Below are 23264 nucleotides of genomic sequence, written 5' to 3'. Positions count from 1 at the left end.
TTTCAAAACACTCAATTTAGCTCCTCCATCCGCATCTCTCCCATCCCAGCTCCGAGATCTACGTTTAGGTATTGGTGAATTATAGGGAGTCCTCCCCTGTTCCCATCTCTCTAAATCCCATGCCTTTCCATCTTCTCGGGGTGGGTGGTGAAACACTCCTTCATGCCTCATAGCCCCTCTCTCCCCATCCGGGCTAGTTTCACGGGATGCAGGGTAAGATGTTCCATTACTCCCTCTTTCTTCCCTACTTCCCTGTGATTCCTGATTATTCGAGGCGTGTCGGGACCTATCGCTGTTCTCCTTTCTCCAATGTTGAACGTCTTCCCCGAGTGTATGATGAAGGCACCTAAACCTATTCCGAAAAGCCCGTACCGCCTCATCTCCTCCTTTCCCCCAGAGACGGGACATTTCCTCACATTCTACAATCCTAGTATTTTGTTCCGGCTGTTCTCTCTGATTTGTAGGACATGCATCCCCTCTATTCTCTTGACTTTGGCCTTCCCGGCCCTGACTGCTTTCGCTAGCCCCACAATGAGATACAGTCCCGTTACCCCTGCTTTCCCACCCTGGTTCTGTTCTTGTCCTGTTACTTGGAGATACTATGGACCCGTCCCATTCCCTCAAATCAGCTCTTAACTCTGAAAAAGATCTTGGCCGTGGTCCCCTTAGATCCATTGGTCCTCTCGGACCTCCCTGTTCTGAATTGGGACCGACAGTTGTGTCTAATGGGGTGTTCCATGTTACCGAACCTGGCAATTGTTTCCATGCATTTGTCACATTATTCCTCCTTTCCATCTCAATCCTTTCCCTATCCAATTGCCTTTGTTGTTCCCCTCTATCTCTCTCAGAATTATAGATCGAAACTATGGGTCCTATGGTAACAGGCACTTGAAGAGCGTCTGGCAATCCCACAGACTCAACCCTTTCTGTGGTTGGCGTTTTCTGCACCACAAACCTTCCCACTACACTCTGTACAGTGTTGTTTGGAGGTGTTTCTCCACTTTTGATAGGTGTCCATTCCGATATAGGGAGTGGTGTATATCCCTCTATGTCATTCCCATCTTCCCTTGCGAGCCCTCTATCTTCTATCAACTCCACTCTCGGAGGTGGTCTATCCATTAACAATCTGTTTATCAGATTGTCCTCCGACTCGCTTTCCTCGTCTTCTTCCATGAGGTTTCCTCCTCCTGACACCTCCCTCATCGGATACATTTTCTCCACCTCAATAGTCTGTACTCTCCAACGCTTTTCCTCCTCATCCCATTTGGAATCTCGCATTGCCCTTACCGATCGCGTCAGTCTTTGTTGACGCCTGTTCAAATTTCGGTCGTGTGCAGCCTTAATCCATGCATTAAGAGCCTCAAACTGTGTTGGTCTGGGCGAGGGTTTCAATGAGGACATGGTTGCTTTTAGCCGATGTAACACCTCTAATTTAAACGTCCCGTACCTCGGGAACTGCATTTCCTCATTCCCTTCCGTAAGCTTATTCCAAGCCCCAATCCACAATATCGTATGCAGCCCCACATTCGTTGCCATATAATGAGCTGGCGTACCCTCCGGCGGAGCCTCCTCCCCGTAATAATGTTCACTTCGTTTACGTTTAAAAATCCCTTTCAAACACTTAAAACACTTCATGATTTCTCTTTTCTCCGCGTTCGTTTACTTCCTGATGATATTCCACCAATCTCAGCCCCGTTCTCACTAACTGGCCTATCCGTACGCGACTTTCCTCCGACGTCACGCTAGCCGCCCAACCAGAGCGCGGCTCTAGCTAACGTCACACCAACCGCTCAATCAGAGCGCGGCTCTAGTCGACGTCACCCGTCCCCCTTCGCAGCAGTTCCCCTCCTTTCTCAGCTCGTCTCCTCGGTCATGCACGCATCCCATTCATACTCTGAAAAATGATTACTTCCGTCCAAGCGATCACCTTTCTTGACTGTACGCCCACAGCCTTTCTGTAGTTGTCACCTTAACTTGGCAAAATGTCTTTCCGTTTACTTCCAGACAATCGCCTTCTCCGATAGGTTACTCACACGCAGTAACTTTCGACCAGCGTCCGTTACTCATACATTCACTCTTACACTCCCCCTATCTTGGATCCACGGCGGTCAATGGTACCTCGTGACCTCCGTACTATGGTCGACAACTACCCTGGATGTTCGATACACCCAAAACCACTTAAGCTCTGGCCTGAACTTAAGATTTCACCAGTTCACCCGTTTACCAGGTTACCAGCTTACCAGGTTGCGCGCGCTCACAACCTTCTCTCATTCACACTACAGGCATTCAACTCCGCAAGACATTACAATACAAATACAACACAAAACACCGCAATCTGTTCACGCATGACCCTTTTTATACTCACTCTCCGATACTGCTGCTTTTCTCGCACCGTCTGCACCTTTCGGCACACGATTCTTCCGCTGCTCGTCTCTCGGCGTCTCGGGCCTTGGGGTAAACTAACCTCTCTAGATTACCTTCCTCAAGAAGATAACCATCCTCTGCTACCAACTGCTAACGCGGGATTACTGGTTACTAATTATCTTACCAAACCCCAAACTATGTCGACCGAATCGTTGGTACCTGTCTTGGAGTAAAAGGTAATCTCGCAATAAGTCAATCAATTTAAGAACTTACACCACTCTAAATGACCACTGACCAAAATTAAGTTTTAAAGATTTAATATAAAGTCAAAGATAACTGAAGATATAAACTTCTCAAAATGAGATTAAGAAGATAAATCGGTATCACTATGAACATGAACTTTTTGAATAGTCTGAGTCTGAAAAACAGAATAATAAGTTCAAGCTCGAAAACCATCAGGGTTGCCAAAATGGATACAAGTTGCAACCTCAAAGTCATTACAGAAAAGAAAATTAAGGTTAGTCTGTCCCTACACTACACTAAGTGTCATCCCTACTTAGCAAGATCTTAACCCTCTAGGTGTCAGCCGTGGTGACTTCCTAAGAAGATCACGCACTTCTCTTTGTCTCTTCTCTGATAATGGGTCTCTCCTGATCAGCCTATCTGCCTACCCATCCGCTTCCTTAGGCTCCCAAAATCATCTGCTCTGCTCTCCTCCCGGGTCTCTTTCCCTAATACCAAATCACATTTTCAATAGAAACGCCCCTTGGGACGCCCCTCACGTGGTACATCTTTGCGCGGCAAACTCCATGATGGTACTCTTGAAGACCCTCGTTAAAGTTGACCTTGGTTCCCAGGCTTCTTCTTCCATGCGCTGATACCCCCTGAAATTCCTGGAAACTCCTACAGGCCTGCGCAAGGCGCCACTGAACAAAGTCCCTTTCATTCGAGCTGATTAGGACCCTCGCACCTGCATACAGCTCGTCCTGCAGTGGGCCTCAAATTCCAGACTCCACCATATCTTTAGTCATAAAACACTCTCAAAGCTCGGTGCTGGACACCTCGCGACCTCTTCTCTAACGAGCACATGACGATTTACACGACATGACATTATCTCCTCTCGCCTACTTGATTTACATGCAGCAGGTCCCTGCACTCTTAAAACGTTAACTTGATTTAAACAGCAAACATTCTTAACTAGCATACGTTTCTAAAATAACACATCTATAAAGCATATACTTTTAACCCTAAGTTCAATAGTACATTTGGAAGAACCATGTCAACCTTATCTCACATTAATTTAGCAGCACGTTCAGGTTTGCTGTGAATTGCCCTAAGGCCTACACATAATACTGGATTTTCAAAGTTACATTTAATTCGGACATGATTCTTTTAACATGAGAACATGAGGTTTTCACATATATTCCAACATTTCTACATTAATCTCACACCGTTATAATTATAGTTACTCTACTTAGCATTCTATACATTTCACTACTGAATATAAACCACTCTGTATATTTCACTCCTGGATATAAAACACTCGTGTGCAAAACATGTTTAAACTAACTACGTGCTTGTAAATATGGCGTACTTATACATTTTTTCCCAAACTTGTGCTCTCTCACACCCTTAACCTCTTTGCTGCCGGGGTTATTCCCCCGCTGTGCTGGGGGGAGGGGGGCGCGCACAGCGCCCCCATGCTCATGACAAGCTCAACTCGTCATGAGCTACGGCGCTCCTGTGCTCATGACGAGCTGAGTTTGTCACAGGTGTATTGCCTCCCGTGGAACGCTCAGCACAGCGGGGGAAATCTCCCCGCACCTGAGCATTCCACGGGCCATGACGAGCTGAGCTCGTCATGAGCACCGGAGCGCCGTGGCTCATGAGGAGCTCAGCTCGTCATGAGCGTCCATGGTGTTAAGCCATGGTGCATGGGTGACGCAGGTGCATCCTGGTTTGTTTTTGTGCAGGAAGGGGCACCTTCCTGCACAAAAACAATCCTGAGAGGCTTTCTCCTTTTTAGGTCGAGGTAATATCCGGTCTGCCGAAGGCAGAACCGGAAGTCCGAGATGTTATGTTTCTTAGTGGGACTATTAGTCCCGCCTCTGCTTTTGGCTCTCTCCCATTGGCTGGCTTCCTAAATGGAGGCCAGCCATTCGAGGAGAGAGCCGTCCCTCCGAATAGGCTCCGTCTTTTTCGGATTTGGGGGCGTATGTTTTGCTGTTCTTTAGACAGTGACGTCGTCTGTCACTCAAAACAGCAAAACCACGCCCCCAAATCCGAAAAAATCGGAAGCTGGCGGGCGCCATTTTTTTCTTGTCTGCGGTGAGGTGAGGATCTGCAGGTCCCGGCGCTGCTGGCTTCTTTTTAATGAGTCTTTACTCCAGGGCTCGGTCATCGAGGCGCTGTTACTCCGGGGCTCCTCTGCTGCTGCTTCTGCTCCACCCCCGCCGCTGACTCCGAGGCCGGAGATTAGTGCGAATCAGTAGAGGAAACCCCAGAGAGGTGGCAGCGGGCAGAGAGGCAGGGTGCAGCCAGCGAGGAGGGGAGAGCGGAGCCTGGCACCTGCAGCGACGGGAGCCCTCCAGCAGCCAGCCCGGGAGCCCGGAGCATGCCCACAGCGCCCCGCGCCAGGATCAATGCCTCAAATGCCGGATCTCTGCTTGGACAGGCTGCTCGACTCCACCTTGGTAAGGGCAACCCCAGCTCTCCCTGTCAAGGGTTACCTGAAAGCAGCTTTCCACACCGAGCTATCGCGGAAGAGCCCCTTCCTCCCACAGCGCCCGGAGGCGGCCCGGTTCTTCGAGTGGGCGCTCTATGCCAAGTCAAAAGACGCAATGCGCTCGCTGGGATCAGACACTTTGAGGCGCTTTATGGGAGAGTTTCACCCTGCAGTTGAGGTGCTTTGTTTTTCCTGGGCAGCGCACCCCATAGCTCCTAGGTTGTACCTTGGTTTCAGGGTGACAACCCCAGGATAGGGTTGTATTGGTGGGCTGTGTGTCGTGCGCATTTGGCAGTGTTGTAACTTGGACCCATTTCTGTCTGATAAGATGCATATTTTCTTTACTTGCTGTACCCCGTGAAACTGTCTCTTGATTTTGTAAATTGGACTTTCTAATACTGAAGGGCTTCTCGGCCGTGTAAAATTTACGTTGTACCATTTAAATTTCCGTTTTTTTTTTTTAAATCAAGCGCTGTTGAATATCGGTGCTTTTTACTCCATCCCATTTCCCCCACATACCTGAACGTGCATAAAATACTCTAAAGCGAGTTTTAATGTACTGTTTTGTATAGCGCTATTGATTGACACGAAAGCCTCTCTGTAGCGCTTGGATATCTGTAGTGTACTTTTGACACTTAGTTTGCGAAGCAGATCACTCTTCTGACCGTGATGGGGTATCCTATCGGTGTGCCTCTTTCCCAAGACTGCACCGGTGCTTCTTGAGCTGGGAGGCAGTATGCAGGATGAAAGCGAGGACGTTAGCGGAGGGGGGTGGTGGGGGCGCTTGTTTGTGCAGAAAGTTGTTTGTGCGCTGGTGGGAAAGTTCAGCATCCCCCCGCCTGGAATAGACAAACTGGGCTCTTCCGCTGCTGTGGCGTGCGCCTTCCAGATATAGCCTCATTCAGACGTAGACAGCAGCTCCTTCCCCTTCCTCCCCTTGTTTGTGATACTTTTCCCGAGGCTGCTGCTGCTGTTTCAGGGGCGCAGAGTTGGTGCACAGCGGCCATGACCCCGGGACTGTCCGTACGCCTGCCTAGCCTAAAGGTGGGTGCTGGGAAACAGTTTTGTGATGGGTTCAGGGGGGGCATGAAAGGGAGGCACACACACCACGTTTCTTTTTCATTGTATTTTGTGAGGAATTGGCGGTAAATGTCATAAAAAGGCTTCTTGGCGCTAGACACATCCAGTCAAAACTTTGAGCCTGTCATTCTTTACCATCACTGCATTTGCTTAGTTTTGTGGGTCGCACAGGGAACATTTGCGAGCGGTGGGATCTGCTCTTTAAGGTTGATTTTTGTGCACAATTTTCTGGAAGGGGGTTTCTTTCCGGTGATTGTGCCCTCCGTTTTCGTGCCTCTGTTCCCCTGCTTATAATCCGGTGATTGTGCCCGCCGTTTTCGTGCCTCTGTTTCCCTGCTTGTTGTATGTTGAGCTCTCCCACTGAATAGCTGCGGATTCAGCTTCTGTTATGTGCTTGCTCCCATGCCTGTGCTTGCTCCCCTGCCCCCTGGCTGTGCTTGCGGCAGAGCGATTAAGCTATTGGCATTGTAAATGACAATGCCATTTATTTAACGATTAAACTATTGGCAATGTAAATAACAATGCCATTTATTTATGATTTAAAAAAAAAATAATTATAAGCAATGCCAATAGCTCTACCTTTAATAATGCAGAGACCATTGCATTGTAAATGCTTGTTCTATGTGTGTTGCAGAATGTAGCACACAGAAAGAGGAAAAAAAGAGGAGAAATAAAGATATTTCTCCTCAACACCCACCACAACTCCCATACAAGGCCTCCCTTGTGCAGAGTAAGGCCACACAGCGATTTGTACTGTGTTGCCTTACTCCAGTGTTTTAAGCCATTCAAAGCCACACAAAATGTCTTTGCGTGGCTTCAAAAATCTGACTTAGAGGTTTGCGTCACTCATGTACCACGTCGAGTGGTGCAAGAATGTAACAAAGCTCTCATAAATATGTCCCTCCAGCACAATTTACAAACATTTTTGTAACCTATGTCTTAGTATATAGGGCACGGTTCTAACATAACAGTAGGATGAAGCAGTGGACAGGTGAGACTTGACACAGTGAGGGGAAAGGTTGAAAACGTGAACAGTGTGTGAGAGAAAGGTTCACGGGTATTGGGGTAAAGATGTAACACATAAGGAGAGAATAATTGGGAGATCCCATTTACACTGGCAGTCAGGGTGACAATAATAGAGAATCATGTTGTTTTTCTCACAAGTGAAAATATTGAAAGAAAAACTTAGTGAAAAAATTAGTGGCATGGTGTATGGATACCTATGAAGTACAACATCAGGTATTCATATTTGCACAGTGTGTGCAGAGATCAATGCAGGACCTTCGTACAGGACGAATTATTTTTGGAACCTGCTACTAATATTGTGTATTTGCCATCCAGAGTGGTTTTGCCATTAGTAGTTAAACACAAAGGTTAAAAAGTGTAAACAGCTCAATCCTTAAACTTAAATGTTGGGAGTAACGTGTGCACCGTTCCTAACTGGCCAAAATCACCTCTAATGCTTTAATACTGATATTTTTGCCAGTGGTTTTGATGGTTCAGGCCATTTTTTCTCGTATCTACTTCTGTGCGATTGTATTTAGCTTTGGATTGAAAGGACTGTATGCCAGATATCTGGCACATATCTTGGTGGCAGAGACATGTAGAGTGAGATTTCTAACAATGGAAGCACGTAACAGGCTATACTCTTATTTACAGTCTATTAGGAACTACAGTGTGTGATCTTGTGCATTTTAGATAACCAGGAAATATAGCTATTTGTAAAAATGTGCAGTAGCATTCTGCAAGAACCCTACACAAGGATGCAGGTGAAAAGGGTCCTTGCTCGTTTTGCCCTGGAGGTTGCTCAGGCTATTGATAATATCCAGGCGGCCCTCTAATGCGATAAGAAATTGCAGTTACATACATGACGTTAAAGTCACACAATACAAGGGTGTTATTTATTCCTTAGCACAGTGTTACTCATTCTACTCCATATGTGTGCTAGTCTTGTTCAGTTTGATTTGGAGATGTTGCCAGTTTCTTGCTATGACTTTTAAGGCATGGATGTCTTTGAGAACTGCCCCAGCACTGGTGTGCTTATAGCACTTTTTCTGCTATGAAATAGTTTACAGTTGATTTAAGAACAATCTCTAAATACAAGGGGGCGGATTTACAAGCCCCTTGCACAACTGGTGTATCACTTTTTGAGACGCATCAGTATTTTTTTACGCCATGTTTACAAAGTGATGCATCTAGGGAGATGCTTCACGGATGACAGCACTGCGTCGGAATAGAACTGCACAGTATCCTGCTGCGTCACATAAGTATTAAAATATGCAAGGTAGGCGTTCTAATGTAAAATCGAATGCATTACTGATGCAGGGATATTTACAAACATTCCTCGTGGTGACTCATCTTTTGGCTGCATCACGCATCTCTGAAACTGTGCTCGGATCCCTACGTCTCACAAACCCACACGTAGGAAATGTTGCATGTGCCATAGAAATAAAAGGTAAGCCTAGCAGAGCAGTCTTGCAGCAGATCAGACAGCATGGACCTCCTAATCTTGCAGCTGGGAGTTGGACCGAGAATTTGACAGCCACCAACAGACCAACTACCGCAACCGCATCCTCCACATTCACCCCTAAGGCAGCGCAAGAGAAGGGAGCACATCTATCACCAAAGGATTACCCTCATTGAACTAAGGGATGTAAAAGTCATCAAAATGTATCGCCTCAAGAAGGCGTCCATTGGTACCCTCCTGCATCAGATCTCACCACGGCTACAGCCACCAACTGACATGGTCAGCAACATTGCACCACAGACAAAGCTCCTGGCTGTCTTACACATGTTGGCCTCAGGATCTTTCAAAACCACAGCAGCACGAGTGGCAGATGTCTCCCAGGTCTCTTTCTCAGCCTTCCTCCCTTCTGTCCTGGATGCTATTCTTGAGCTTACACCACAGCACCTCCATTTCCCCAATACACAACATCAGAAGATGGAGATTAAACAAGGCTTTTATGGCATCGCCGGCTTCCCACTTGTTCTTGGTGCAATGGACTGCACTCATGTACAACTGGTACAACCATCAGCAACTTCACATCTATACCATAACAGGAAGCACACATATTCCATCAATGTCCAGGCCATTGTGAACCATCTGGGAATCATCACCAATGTACTGGCCAAATATCCTGGGAATGTACATGATTCATATATAATTCATAACAACATCATCAATGAACATTTCCAAAACGGACAATATAGTAATGGTCTACTTGTAGGTAAGCAACAATCAAGTAACACACATACCATTACTCTGTATCATTAGCTGGCCATCTGGCGCCTTTCAGGTCCTCATTTAATAATGACGAAATAAGTGATTGTGAAAAGACAAACCCACATCTACACCATAAGTACATGACATACAGTCAAAAGGTACATACACCCATGGCAGCACAACAGAAAGTGTCCTGTGGGTGGCATTGTACTATCTGCCCTTTAGGTTTGCCCCAGGGCACATTATGATTACAGAGGTGGGCACAGATGCATGTAACCCACCTCATTAAATGCTGAATGCACATGTGCCCATAAGGCAAAGGTTCTGTCTGAAGGCGACTCATTCACCATTGCATGGTGTGTGAATCAAAGGTGATGATGGACGGAGCGTTGACAATACAAACACTCACCCCCAGTCAACTGATCTGGGTTTAATCCATCACCCTTCTTTAGCTCACTCCGCCACCCCAGTTCAGACATGGCCATATGCAAATCAGTCTGACCCTGTTCTGGCATTACAGCCGTCTTCAGCTGGGCTTGCTTGACTCCAGTGGCAAAGTGAGCAAGGGACTCACGTCTGAGCATACCCTGCCAAGGGTGCTGGTGCAGGGCCATGGCATCTGATTGTGTGACAACGCAGGGCCAAGTAAATTGAATAAAACAATCCATATAAATATGTTGCATCACTGTGCCTTGAAAGTGACTCACTTCTGTAAAAATGATTTGCAGCATTCGCATAGCGAAAGGGGCCTAGGTGTGCCATGCACAATCGGAGAAAGTGTGTATCATACATAATAAGTACCCAGGTATCACTTACACATTGCAAGACCTCACACATTTCAGTTAACAAATCACATGCACTACAATGCACCACCCCCTGTCATATACAGTAAATGATACACAGCAATTTAAGTGACATGTGTCACAAACAATGTGTAACTCTATGTTAAACACTGCATCTGATCACCAAAATGATATTCTCACTGAAAATGTTTGCAAACATGACATACACCACATGGCATGTATACTCAAGTATGTTCCAAAGTTAACACAGTTCTCTTACTTTCCACTGACAGCTGGTCAAGGATATGGAATACAGACGTGGACCTGGCTGGTGCTGCGAACGTTCAACGGCCGACGCGGCCCCGCCCACTCTATAGAACACCCAGCACTGCGCAGAAATAATGGCCACAGTTAAGGCGTTAAAATCAATCCTATTTTTCACTGAAAGCCAGTGTAAGTTCTTCAGGTGCCTCGCCATGTGAGTCCTAGGCCCTACCAAAGAGATCGCTCTGGCTGCCTGTAGGTGGCCCAGTAAATAATTAGGGATGTCCAGGTATAATACATTGGCAGAATCCAGCCTTGACATAATCAAGGCTTGGACTACTGTCTTCCTATGGGACAGTGGCAGCAGTGGTAAGAAGTTCCTCAACATTTTTAGAAGTCTAAAACACGTGCCAGCCACAGATTGAACCTGCGACTTCATGGAGAGATCCGAGTCAAGCATGACCCAGAGATTCTTCACAGTGGTGATGAAGAAGAACAACCCCCGAACCAATGGATTATGCTAATGATGAATCTGAAGGAGAACAAAGAGCCATCCTCAACACTGCTGCAAGGGTCAATCAATGAATCAAACATTTGTAGAGCACACTACTTCCCCGTGAGGGTCTCAAGGCGCTATGAGGGGAGGGGAGGCAGCTACTGGTCGAACAGCCAGGTCTTGGGATGTCTCCTGAAGGTCAGCAAGTCTTGGGTCTGATGTAGGTGGGCGGGGAGGGTGTTCCATGTCTTTGCAGCAAGGTGGGAGAAAGATCTGCCGCCGGGGGTCATTCGGTGGATGCGTGGGACGGCAGCAAGGGTGAGGTCGGCAGAGCGAAGCTTGCGGTTCGGCATGTAGAAGGACATACGTTTGTTGAGGTATCCTGGTCCTGCGTTGTGGAGATCTTTGGGAGCGTGGGTGAGGAGTTTGAAGGTGATCCTCTTGTTGACCAGGAGCCAGTGAAGATCTCTTAGGTGGGCGGTGATATGGCTGTGGCAGGGGGAGTCTGAGGATGAGGCATGCGGAGGCTTTCTGTATGCATTGGAGTCTCTTCTGGAGGGTAGACGTGGTTCCTGCGCAGAGGGGGTTGCCGTAGTCCAGTCTGTTGCTGACCAGTGCTTGGGTGACCGTTCTCCTGGTTTCAGTGGGGATCCATCTGTAGATTTTGCGGAGCATTTGGAGGGTGTTGAAGCAGGAGGGGGAGACAGTGTTGATTTGCTGGGTCATAGAGTTTTGCGTCCAGAGTGAACCCCAGATTGCGTGCGTGGTTTGTGAGTGTCGGGCAGCTCCCAGCGAGATTGGCCACCAGGAATCATCCCATGCGGAGGGGGTGGTGCTGAGGATGAGACCTCCTTTTTGTCTGTGTTAAGTTTCAGTACGTTGGCCTTTATCCAATCTGCAACGGCCTTCTTTGGAGGTTGGATTTGGCGATGGTTGGGTCTTTGGTGAGGGAGAGGATCAGCTCTGTGTCGTCGGCATAAGAGACGGTGTTGAGATGTGAGGTGGTATGCTTGGACGATGTTGGCGAGCGGTGCCATGTAGATGTTGAAAAGGGTCGGGCTGAGGGATAATCCTTGGGGTACGCAGCATGTGATTGTGATGGCTTCGGATCTGAATGGGGAGGCAGACTCTCTCTGGGTTCTGCTGTTGAGGAAGGAGGTGATCCAGTCTAGGGTCTGCCTTGGATCCCTGCGTCGCAGAGACGTGTGCATAGGGTGTGGTGGAAGACGGTGTCAAAAGCGGCCAAGAGGTCCAGGAGGATGAGGGCTGCCGTTTCGCCCTTGTCTAGTATGGTCCTGATGTTGTCAGTGGCGGCGATGAGGGCAGTCTCGGTGCTGTGGTTGCTGCTGAATCTGGATTGGGAGGAGTCCTGGACGTTGTTCTCTTCCAGGAATTGGGTCAGTTGTCTGTTGGCGGCCTTCTCAATGACTTTAGCCAGGAACTGGAGCAGCTAGATGGGTCAGAAGTTTTTGAAGTCCTTGGGGTCTGCTTTGGGTTTTTTGAGGAAGGCGTTGACCTCAGCGTGTTTCCAGCTCTCTGGGAAGGTGGCGATCTTGAAGGAGCTGTTGATGATCTTTCGGAGTTGGGGTGCTGTGATGGAGCTTGCCTTGTTCAAGATGTGGTGGGGGCAGGGGTCGGAGGGTGTGCCGGAGTGGATTGTGTTCATGATATTGATGGTGTCTTCGTTGTTGACGTTGTTCCAGGAGAGCAGAAGGTTGGTGTGTTTGAAGGGTATTGGTTCGGGGGTGTCGGTGTTTTGTCATCGGCGCCTGGGTGTCGAAGCTGTTGTGGATGTCTGCAATCTTGCAGTGGAAGAAGGTATCCAGGGAGTCGCAGAGTTCTTGTGATGGTGGAACGTCATTTGAGCTGGGGGTGGCGAGTTCTTTTACGATGTTGAAGAGCTCTTTGCTGTTGTGTGCATTGTTTTTTTTGTTTTTTTTTTAAAACCTTTATTTGCATCAAGAGGATATACAAGTCTAGGCCTACAACCAAATCGGCCGGCATCAATGTGTAAAGCGGTCAAAGGTTCCGAGGCAAACAATACAGATTCAATCAATAAAAAGCAGCGGCAAAACAATCATAACAAGCATTTGCAATGCAATAGGTCTCGCAGTTGTTAGAGTTTGAACCATTGGCATTGTAAATGGCAATGCCTTTTATTTATGTGTTGGTTTTTAAAACGTAAATAAAAGACATTGTCAATTCCAATTCCAATAGGTTAAACTCTTGCAAATGCGAGACCTATTGCATTGCAAATGCTTGTTTAACTGATTAGTATAGCATAAAGCAAAGTACGTACATGTCGTGAATTACAATGGCGAAAAAACATGAATGAATGAATTGAAATTATAAAAACCACAAGTCCCATAATACCTCCCGTGAAATGAATCCCTCAGCGGGGGCCGAGCACTTTTAAATGTTGAACGAGCTGATTTGTCGGGGGTAGCTCTCACGCTTTCAGGCATATTAACATGGTCCGTCGGAGCCTTGCTTCCTGTGCGGGGGTGCGTGCGCCCCTCGAGAGGTAATTCTATCCCTTGCCCTTTGATCTCTGCCCTTTATTGGTGCAGTTTTGTGCTGACTTGTGCATAAAATGACATTTGCACTAACTAACCAGAGCAAACACGTCCAAACGACGGTGCCCGGTTGCTCCAGCATCAGTGCAATGTAGATAACGTAGCGCCTGGGGCCTAGCTTCTGTGCGCCAACCATAATCTCCCTTGTGGTAATGAACGTCACGACCTACGCTTTATGTGGGAGGCGCGAGGACATCTTTAAAATGTCAAAGGTCAAGCATGCAGGCGTGGAGTTGAAAATGTGCTCGAGAGTGCCTATGAGCGGGGTTTCTAGGTGCTTCGGGAGGTGGGAGGGGGTTGCGTCAGCGAGCCATGTCTGCCGAGAGACAGATGTGGTCCAGCCTATCGGGAGGTGAGGAGACTTCCCAAAGGGCCTTGTCTCAGAAAGGTGGGGTGGGCTGGGAGAGAGTCAGTCATGGGCAGCCACCAGGCTGGCTCACGAGTAAAGGGCTCCGACTGGCATCTGAGCCTGGCCTGCACGTCACATGATGCTTCGATCCCAGCAGGGTGGGCACAACCCTTTTTACTCATTAGGTAAATACACCGGGTGATATCAATGCCTGTTATTCACAGTGCTGTCATGAAAGTGCCATATTGAGCCAGCAAACACTTCATAAAACAGGTTCTTTTGCAATTCTTTGGTTACACAAGAGCACAGGGCCGCATGACCAGGCCTCGTCACGTGCACCGCGGGTGGCAAGGGCTGGCACTGTACAGAGCCAGAGTGGTGAAAAGCCGTGCCTACGGGGGCGGGCGTGCCCACCTACCACAGGGTACCGCGGGCTCTGTGCGAGTCTGTGCAAACCCCGTGCCGGTGCCTGCCCAGAGCTGGCAAGCTGCGGACAATCTGGGGTGCGGCCCGAGGTGCGCAATCGTTACAAGTTGCCACTGTTTGTTTTGGATTTAATAGGAGCCGCCTCGGGCTTCCTTCCCGCGCGAGGCCGGGTGGGAAGGCGCTGTCCTTCATCCTTCCCGCATCGTGTGTGTAAGAGGATGGGTTACATCGCACTGGGGGGCGGGGGAGTCCATGCCAGGTTTTCAAGGGGACCTCGAGTAACAAATGAGTAACTGTCGTTCATTTCTTGAATGCAAATATCTCGTCGGTATCCGGCATGGATCCGGCTGTCCTGGACTTTCGCTGGACACCCTGCGCTAAACATTAGTTTGATGCAAGGCTCACCAGTATTGACGTCGTTGTAACCCTTTCACTCTTCCACCAATCGCAGGGGCATGACCTCGGGAAACACGCCTGCAGCTTCACCGTACACTCCATCGCGTTCTTACTCTGAGCACAACGCATTTCACTGTTTAACAAAGTACACAACTTTCAGCATTCGGGCCGACATATTTCTTGTGACGTTTTTTGACAATTTATTTCCTGAACTGCTGTTTTCTCAAGAAAGTTAGCTCCTTTTATTTTGAACAAACTGCTGAGACTGCTGATAATCACTTTCTGTGTATGGTACAAGACACACTTATTTATATTAATGAACAGCAAGTGAAGTAAAGGTAGCCGAGATGGAAAGACAACGGTTGTATGAGTTAAACAGAAGCCCATGCCCTCACACATGACATGCTGCTGAAATATTGAGATATTAGAAAAGCCTGAAAATGTGCATCACTACAGTGACGTGCGTTTTACAGGATACGCAGATCAAGAGGGAAAGGACTTCTTGCCTATAAAAAAAATGTTTTTACACACAGTTATACAAACTCCTTCCGCGATGTGTCCGGAAGTCAGGCAAAGTCGCCTGTGACGGGGGCGGGGCTGCGTCTGCACCGGAAAAGAAGGCAGGCGGAGTGAAAGCGTCTCGGGACGCCAGAAGGAGAGCGGAGTCCCTCTACATTGAACTGGTAAGTGGGGGGGGGGGCTCGGTGCACTCGTGTGTGTGTGTATGATGTGTGCGACGGCGTGTGTGTCTGTGTGTGTATGTGCATGCGTGTGTGTGGTGTTTTCAGCTTCCTAGGAGACAGCGCCTGGCCGCAGCGCTCGTTCACGTGCGTGTGGCAGTTTGGAATCGCCTCCAAGGCGATGCGCGCGGCCAGGATTGTCTCCTGGGAAGCTCACATGGCAACAATAGGGGCTCGGCGGAGACGCGCTTCGCGCGGCTAGCCGAGACCTAAAAAGGGGAGAAAACACCTAGGAACCAGACGGCCAAAAAACAGGAGTAAAAAAGGTTAATTTTATAATACGGGAATAAGGAGTACGATGGGCTCACTGTCAATATAGAGGTGTCCGAATACCCAAAACCATCCTAAGCAACAATAAGGGGGCATGGGGCCGTAATACAGGAGAGGCAATACAATACACACCGGGAGACAGGGACATTTTAGACATAATCTACACGTGTTCCTTATCATTTTCACAAGCCACCACCCAAACCACAGCCAAACCAGGACAGAGGGATCGGACAAACATTACATCAAAACCAACCCATCATAGTGACCTCTAGGAAACAGGGGGGAAGGGGGGCGAGGAAAAGGGGGAAAGAGGGGGAGAGGTGGGGGAGGGGAGGAGGGCAAAGCGAAAAAATATAAGAAAAAAATGAAACACAAAAACGAAAGAAAGAAGACCACGCCGAAACAGGCGTCCCGTGGCGAAAGTACAGGAGAAAACAGGAGCGTCCGTAACAAGGAGGGTACAGCAATCGAGACGAAAAGTAATCAACCCTGAAGAGGAGGATCGACGACGCCACATACCCCACCCCAAACATACCACAGGACGCAAGGACAGACGCGGCATTACTATAAAGAGATACAAAAGGGCCATAGAACCATAAAACAGACAACAAATAGAACCCAGCCCACCCATCCCACCCTGCACCCCTGTAGAAGGCTATGGCCTACCCTTCAGACAGCGTGCCTGTCGCCCTAAACCAGAACCCGAAATATAGCAAGAAAGAAAGAGAGAAAAACAAGACAAAAAGAAACAGAAACATAAACATAAAAAAGGAAAACAGGAGGGAGGAGCCTGAGAACAGAAATCAATACGGTCGGCCGCAGCCCCCCGCCCAACCAGACAGTCACAGCAAAAACAGACCAGGACGACACCGTTTCAAGCGCCATATAACTTACAGAGGAGAGGACCTAACACCCCGCAATGGGTACAAACAATCGCGCCACGAAGTCGTACCGCAATCATCCCCAGAAGTCGCGCATATCACCCCCAGCCCCTCCGAACAACAAAGCCCACCCACCACATGACAATGTAAAGTGAGCTACTCAATACCAAACCAGCACACAATCGAAAAAAAAAAATTCTGTCATGCAGACAAGGGGGGTCAATCGATACGCAAGTGAGCGAAAGTCCGAGTAGAGAGTTCACACGCATCAGCAATCGCAGCACGGGTGATGAAGGGCAGGAGATCAGTTCCGCCGTTTGGGAAGGCGAGGGGTTCCCCGCAATAGACAAATACGAAGCCATCGGTGCAGGCGCAGGCTGCAGTCCACCAATTTTTCCGGGCATCCCAGCCGAACAGGGTCGCGACACAATGTCCAAGTCCCCGGGGTCAGAACCTCGAAAAGCAGGGAGTTCCAAAGTCACCGGCACACAAAATGATCGTCGATCAGCGGCGGCAACGCTTGCAGCAGTCGAGGGGGGCGAGGCAATGGAGACTCTGAAACAGGAGGGAGGCAGGAAGAAACGGCTGCTCAAAATGGCGGCAGATCGTGGCGGGCTCACTGGGACATCCGGGGCCAGGAATGTGCGCAGGGATCGCAGAGCTTCCAGGATATCTCTGAGGGTAAGCTCCCGCTCACCAGACAAGACCCCCGCGCAATCAGGCAACCCAAGTCCGCCGCCACGAGGCGATACAAGTTCCAAATGGTCGGCCGCCATTTCGCGAAGTCAGCCCAGTCGCCACCCTCCGCGACTCTCAAAAAACAGTTAAAAAATGTAGGGACTTTACAGAGCTCCGGGGGGCTCCCAGCAATGGCAGCCTTGGTGCAGAAAGGATGTCTGCCCAACGCGGGTCTCCGCCTACACCAGCACCGGTGCCCCAAACAAGCAGAGTCCGGGCGCAGAGGTCCGGGACCGCCGGACACAGCAGCGGCGGGGGGGACCCCCTCACAGAATCAGCCACCGGTGCATTTCCCCCAGGGCAGCCTCGCGGTCACCAGGGCAGGCCCGGATCAGGATCGCCGGGATGTTCGCACAACGGCTCTCATCATGGGTTCACTCTCTCGACCGGGGCCGACAGTCGTCGGATCTCACAGGCTAGGTCCCGGTCCAGGTTCCACGGAGGCCCCGGTCTTGCGGAGGGCACAACTTCGGAACCGCTGCACGTCGAAACCTTCGGGCCAAACGGTAAGTACAAGTGAGGTGTCCCGTCTCCAATTCTCCGATAATGTGTCGTCTCCGGACAGGATATAATACAGGATATACGATCAGGCCGGAGGGCTGCGGGAGCCGAGCTAAAAGGCGACCATTACGCTCGCGAGCTAGGCTCCTCCCCCTGTTGTGTGCATTGTTGTTGATGCGTTCCTTGAAGAAGGTTCTTTTGGTGGAACGGATGAGTTGGTGGTGTTTGCGTCTGGCGTTTATGAGGACTGCCTGGTTGTCTGGTGTCTGGTCATTGTGCCATTGCTTTTCGACTCTTCTGCAGGCGTGCTTGGAATTCTGGAGGTTGGTGTTAAACCAGATGGCCCTCGTGCCGGTGCGTCTGTTGGAGGGTTTCCTGATTGGGGCGAGGGTGTTGGCACAGTCGTTGATCCATTGTCTGAAATTAAGGGCTGCTGTGTCGGTCTCGGCGGGCTCGGGTGGGGGGTCTTGGGCAAGTGCGGCGATGAGTTGGACTTCGGTGACTTTTTTCCAGTTGCGGGGTGGGATGCGTTGCTGTTGGTTGTGAGCGGTGTGTTTCTCGAAGGAGAAATGGATGCAGTGGTGGTCAGTCCAGTGGAGTTCGGTGGTGTGGCTGAAAGTGACGTGATCGCTGGCGGAGAATATGGGGTCAAGCGTGTGTCCATTGGAGTGGGTGGGTGACGTTACAAGTTGTTTGAGCCCGAGATTGGCGAGGTTGTCGATCAGTGTTGTGGAGTTGTTGTCGTTGACATTCTCGAGGTGGAAATTCAGGTCTCCGAGGAGGATGTAGTTTGTGGAGGCGATGGCGTGCATGCTGATGAGGTCGGTGATGGCTTGCTGAACTGTGGTCGGGGTCCCGGGGGCCTGTAGACAAGGGTTCCTTTGAGGGTGGTGTTGTAATTGACTTGGATCTGGAAGTGAAAAAAAAGTTTGGCAGTGCTGAGGGCGTCTTCGGGACTCTTTGAGATTCTGATGGTGTTCTTGTGGATGATGGCGATTGGCTAAGTCTGGTGCCGAGGAGGTGTTCATCCAGGTCTCCATAAGGAAGGCGACGTCTGATACTGTGGTAGCTAAGGAGTCAAAATTCCCGAAATTCTCCACTATAACCATTGTAACCACTATAACACTTGCCCTGAGAACGCAAAAACATAGCCAGTCACAGCAAAGCGGGCAAGCTGCGGGCCAAACCCGGAGTCTTATATCCCACCTGGTCTTCAAACCCAATCCTAAGCTGACCTGGGCAAACTCCTCCTCTCCCTTCCGGATGGTCAGTTGATTATCGGGGGGGTCTTAAATGCAGTTGTCTCAGGAACCTTAGATAGACACCCTCCCAGAGACACGCCCCAAGGGCAACAATGGCTGGCTGACTTTTTAGAAGCCTTTGGGTTAACAGACGTGTGGCGACTTATGCACCCCACTGACGCCCACTTCACTTTTTTCTCCGGCCCACACCACTCATTCTCCCATTTGGATTACATACTCACCCCGCTTCAACAAGACACTGTCATACAAGACGCCACACACTTAGCTCGAGGTATCTCGGACCATTCACCAGTTTGGGCACACATCACGGTTGGGACTAGGCGAGAGGGCTGTATAACACCGATAAATGCCTGGTACCTTAGAAGTGAAGAGCTCAGGAAAATGCTGACCCTTTCCATGACTAGATACTTCGAACATAATGTTGGAACGGTGAGCTCCTCTGTAACACTGTGGGAGGCATTTTAAACCATGCTTCGGGGAGAGGCCCTGTCGGCAATTGCCGGCCGCCGCAAAGACAAAGAGGTGCAGATCAATTCTATTGAAACAGACCTCGGGGCGCTGGAGGAGGCGGCACGCTTAGATCGGAAACCAGAGACGCTCCACCGGTTACACCTAAAAAAAGGCGGAATATAGGGAGTTAGTTACGGAGGCGGCCAAAACTGTGGCCAGAGATAAGACAGGTAGGATATACGACCAGGGAGACAAAGCCGGTAAACTTCTAGCATGGCTGGACCGCAAGCAGCAGGCGAATAGGGTCGTCCCTGAGATACGCACACCCTCCGGGGCTGTGGTTACGGAGCCCCGTGCTATTGTAGCGGAATTTGCAAGACATTTCCAGCAGGTCTATAGTAAGGGATCGGACCACCCGGAAGAAGACTCCGTGGCCTTACTGGCAGACATTCGGATGCCATGCTTGTCAGACCACGACCGGGACGCCCTGGAGCTCCCACTCGACACCGCCGAGCGGGAACATGCAATCACAGACCTCCGCCCAGGTAAAGCTCTTGGACCTAATGGTCTTCCAATTGAGCTCTACAAGCTAAAGCCAGACGCCCTCAGTTCACACCTCAAACACATGTTTGAGGATAGTAAGGTGGCGGGCTCCCTGCCGCGAGACCAACGTATAGCCACTATCATAGCCATACCAAAAGAAGGGAAACCGGGAGAGTCATGCTCATCCTATAGACCTATTTCGCTGCTTAACGCAGAGCCGAAAATACAGGCCAAAACTCTCGCCAATAGGCTCCAGTCGGTCCTGCCCGCTTTAGTTCACCCAGACCAATCGGGCTTCATGCCCCATCGCAATACGGCACTCAACCTTCGTCGCCTCAATGGCGTACTGGGAAGGTGTCACACCCTACAAGAAGATGCGGTGGTGGTCTCTCTCGATGCCACCATGGCATTTGACACCCAAGAATGGCCTTACATGATCGCAGTGCTCCGTAAACTGGATTTCGGCCCAAATTTCATAGCATGGATCCGTCTCCTCTATACAGAGCCATTAGCCCAAATGGTAGGTAATAAGTATTATTGGGCAGCACACATCTCCGCGATCAACCAGGGCACATATAGTGACGGAAAGGACCCAGGGTATGGGATGGACAGATGGCTCCTCCCCCGTGGGAACCATGACGCCGCACTCTATTCCCGACCCGGCAAATACCGGCTCACAGGACCAACGAAACACTCGGTGCAAATTTGGCACATAGCACAGCATAAACTTGGCTGGTCCAATGTCCTTACCATGGCCACTCCACTTTGGTCGTCCGAAAAATTAGGCACCTTGGGGAAAACTAAGGGTTTCCATAAATGGGATCTTATAGGTATCTCCCACATTAAAGATCTATGGGGGCCCCAAGGAGTTAGATCCTTCACCTACCTGCAAGAAACCTACGAACTAGCACAAACGGAGCACTTTAGATATATACAAGTCAGACATTCTCTCCAGACTAACATTCCCCCTAGGACCACACCCCCACAAACCTCTCCACTCGAAGATAGACTGCTAGATGGGCACTTGCCAGAACACGCCATCTCCCTCACATATAAAAAACGAATAAACAATTCCCCGGATACACTCCTCTCCCTTAAAGGGAGGTGGGAGGCGGATGATGAGGAATGGATGAGTGCTTTGGCCTCCCCTAAGGAGGTAGCAATTTCGTCTAGATTAAGGCTCATTGAACTCAAAATATTGCACAGAGTTTATCTCTCCTGTACTAGGCTGATGTTAATGGGTAGAGGTGGGGAGGGGCTCTGCAGGAGAGGTTGCGGTGAAACGGGCTCTTTCTTCCATATACCATGGGATTGCTCGCTGGTGCGAAGGTACTGGAGGCGTGTGGTGCGCTGCATGCAAGAGGTGTGGGAGGTTGAACTGCGACCAGAGGCTAAGAGATGCCTCCTAAACATCTGGGAGCCCACAGATTTGCCTACGAAGGGGAAGCTCTGGGTCACGCTGGGGCAAATGGTGGCAAAAAGAAACATTGCTCGATTATGGGGCGCTCCTGCCACACCGACGCTGACTGAATGGAAAAGGGACATGGACTGGTGCATGCTGCAGGAAAAGACTGTCTACATGGTGCGAGGATGCCCACGTAAATGGGGGGAGGTGTGGTTGCGCTGGAACGATTTCAGGGGTAACCCATGTGAGCCTCCCCAAGCCCGGCGTTCTGGCATAGAAACCGTGGACTGAAACCACTATGCTCCGAATGCTGCTGTCTTCTATGCTGTATTATACAGTCTTCATGTATTCCTGGTGCTGTACCTGACTTGATCATACAATTGTACTGACCGAATTGTATTTACTTATTTTTGCAAATAAAAAGATATTTAAAAATAAATAAATAAAAAAATAAAAAAATGTGAATTGCTTGTATGTTTTAAAAAATTACATGGTCTGAATAATCCAACTGACCTGTGTGTGAAACATGTGTCTACATACGCCTTTGCCCCCCAATAAAAACAATGGTTCTGCATCTGCGTGTGTGTGCACAACATTGATACTGATAAACCATGTGCAGTCATAACGCTATCAACATCTACAGATGTGGCACACAGATTGGCATGTGTGCACGGCACAATGAAAGTGGGTACATACATTAGTCTTTCATTGCATGGGTACGTGCCTCAAGCAGTGACTGTCCAAATTTTTTTTTTTTTATATTTTTGAACAAAAGCAGAGGTGGATAGCAAGTAGTCAGTCATAAAATACACATTTGACATAGAATACGTATGTTACAGCAATGCATCGCCAGCACGATTTCGCGGGGAACCAGGTCTAGCCAATGTCATTTCAGTGGAGGGGGAAGTACACAGTTCACCTCTATAAGCGTTCCATTGCCCCCATTTTTTATCCCAAACACCAGGGCATCCCCTGATCTTGTAGACCGTTTTTTCAGACAACATACACACATCCATAAAAGCAACCCACCTGATCAAAAGCGGTTTAAATGGTGAGCCCCATTGCATTGCTATTTCCCTTTTCAGTAAGAGGAAGCCCAGAGCTGCCCACTGTTGCTCCAGTGCAGTTAGATCTGTGGGGTCCCATATATTGAGGAGTTTGCACTTAGGAGTCAGAGGGACGGGTTTCCCTAGAGCATCAGTTGAGAGAGCGCAAATCGAGAAAAAAATAGAAGTGCACCATATTTACAAGCACGTTGCATCAGTTTAGTAAAGGTTACATAAGAAGTGCCGAATTTATAGAGTGAAAATACATAGGAGTGTTTAATTAAAATAGAATGCATATATCAGTGTGAAAAGCTAATGTAGAAGTGTGTAGAGATGTTAGAATGATGTTGAAATCCCATGTTATGTGGCTGTTGTAGAGGAGAATGTAATGCTGCTAAACGTAGAAATGTGTAGGCCACATGGCAGTTCACAAAGAATGAAAGGTGCTGTTACACTCTCACATGATATGGATTTTTAATGTTGTTGTAATTCAAAGTATTATTGATCATAGAACTGAAATATATGTTTTATAGAAGTGTTTCACTATAACCATTGTGTGTAATAAGTTAGAATACTGTTTAGACTAAGAAATTAAAGGTTTACAGAGTGCACAGGCCCGTTTCATGTAATTCTAATAGGCCTGAATAGATAAGGTCATTTCTTTTGATCTGCATGTGTTAGTTAGAGGAAGGTCATGTTAAGCATAAATTGCGGAGCCTGCTCGAAGGTTTACGACTTAGAAGATAC

This window comes from Lissotriton helveticus, chromosome 6 (assembly GCF_964261635.1).
Source record: "Lissotriton helveticus chromosome 6, aLisHel1.1, whole genome shotgun sequence".
NCBI classification, from domain to species: Eukaryota; Metazoa; Chordata; class Amphibia; order Caudata; family Salamandridae; genus Lissotriton; species Lissotriton helveticus.
Note: the sequence above shows the minus strand (reverse complement) of the source record.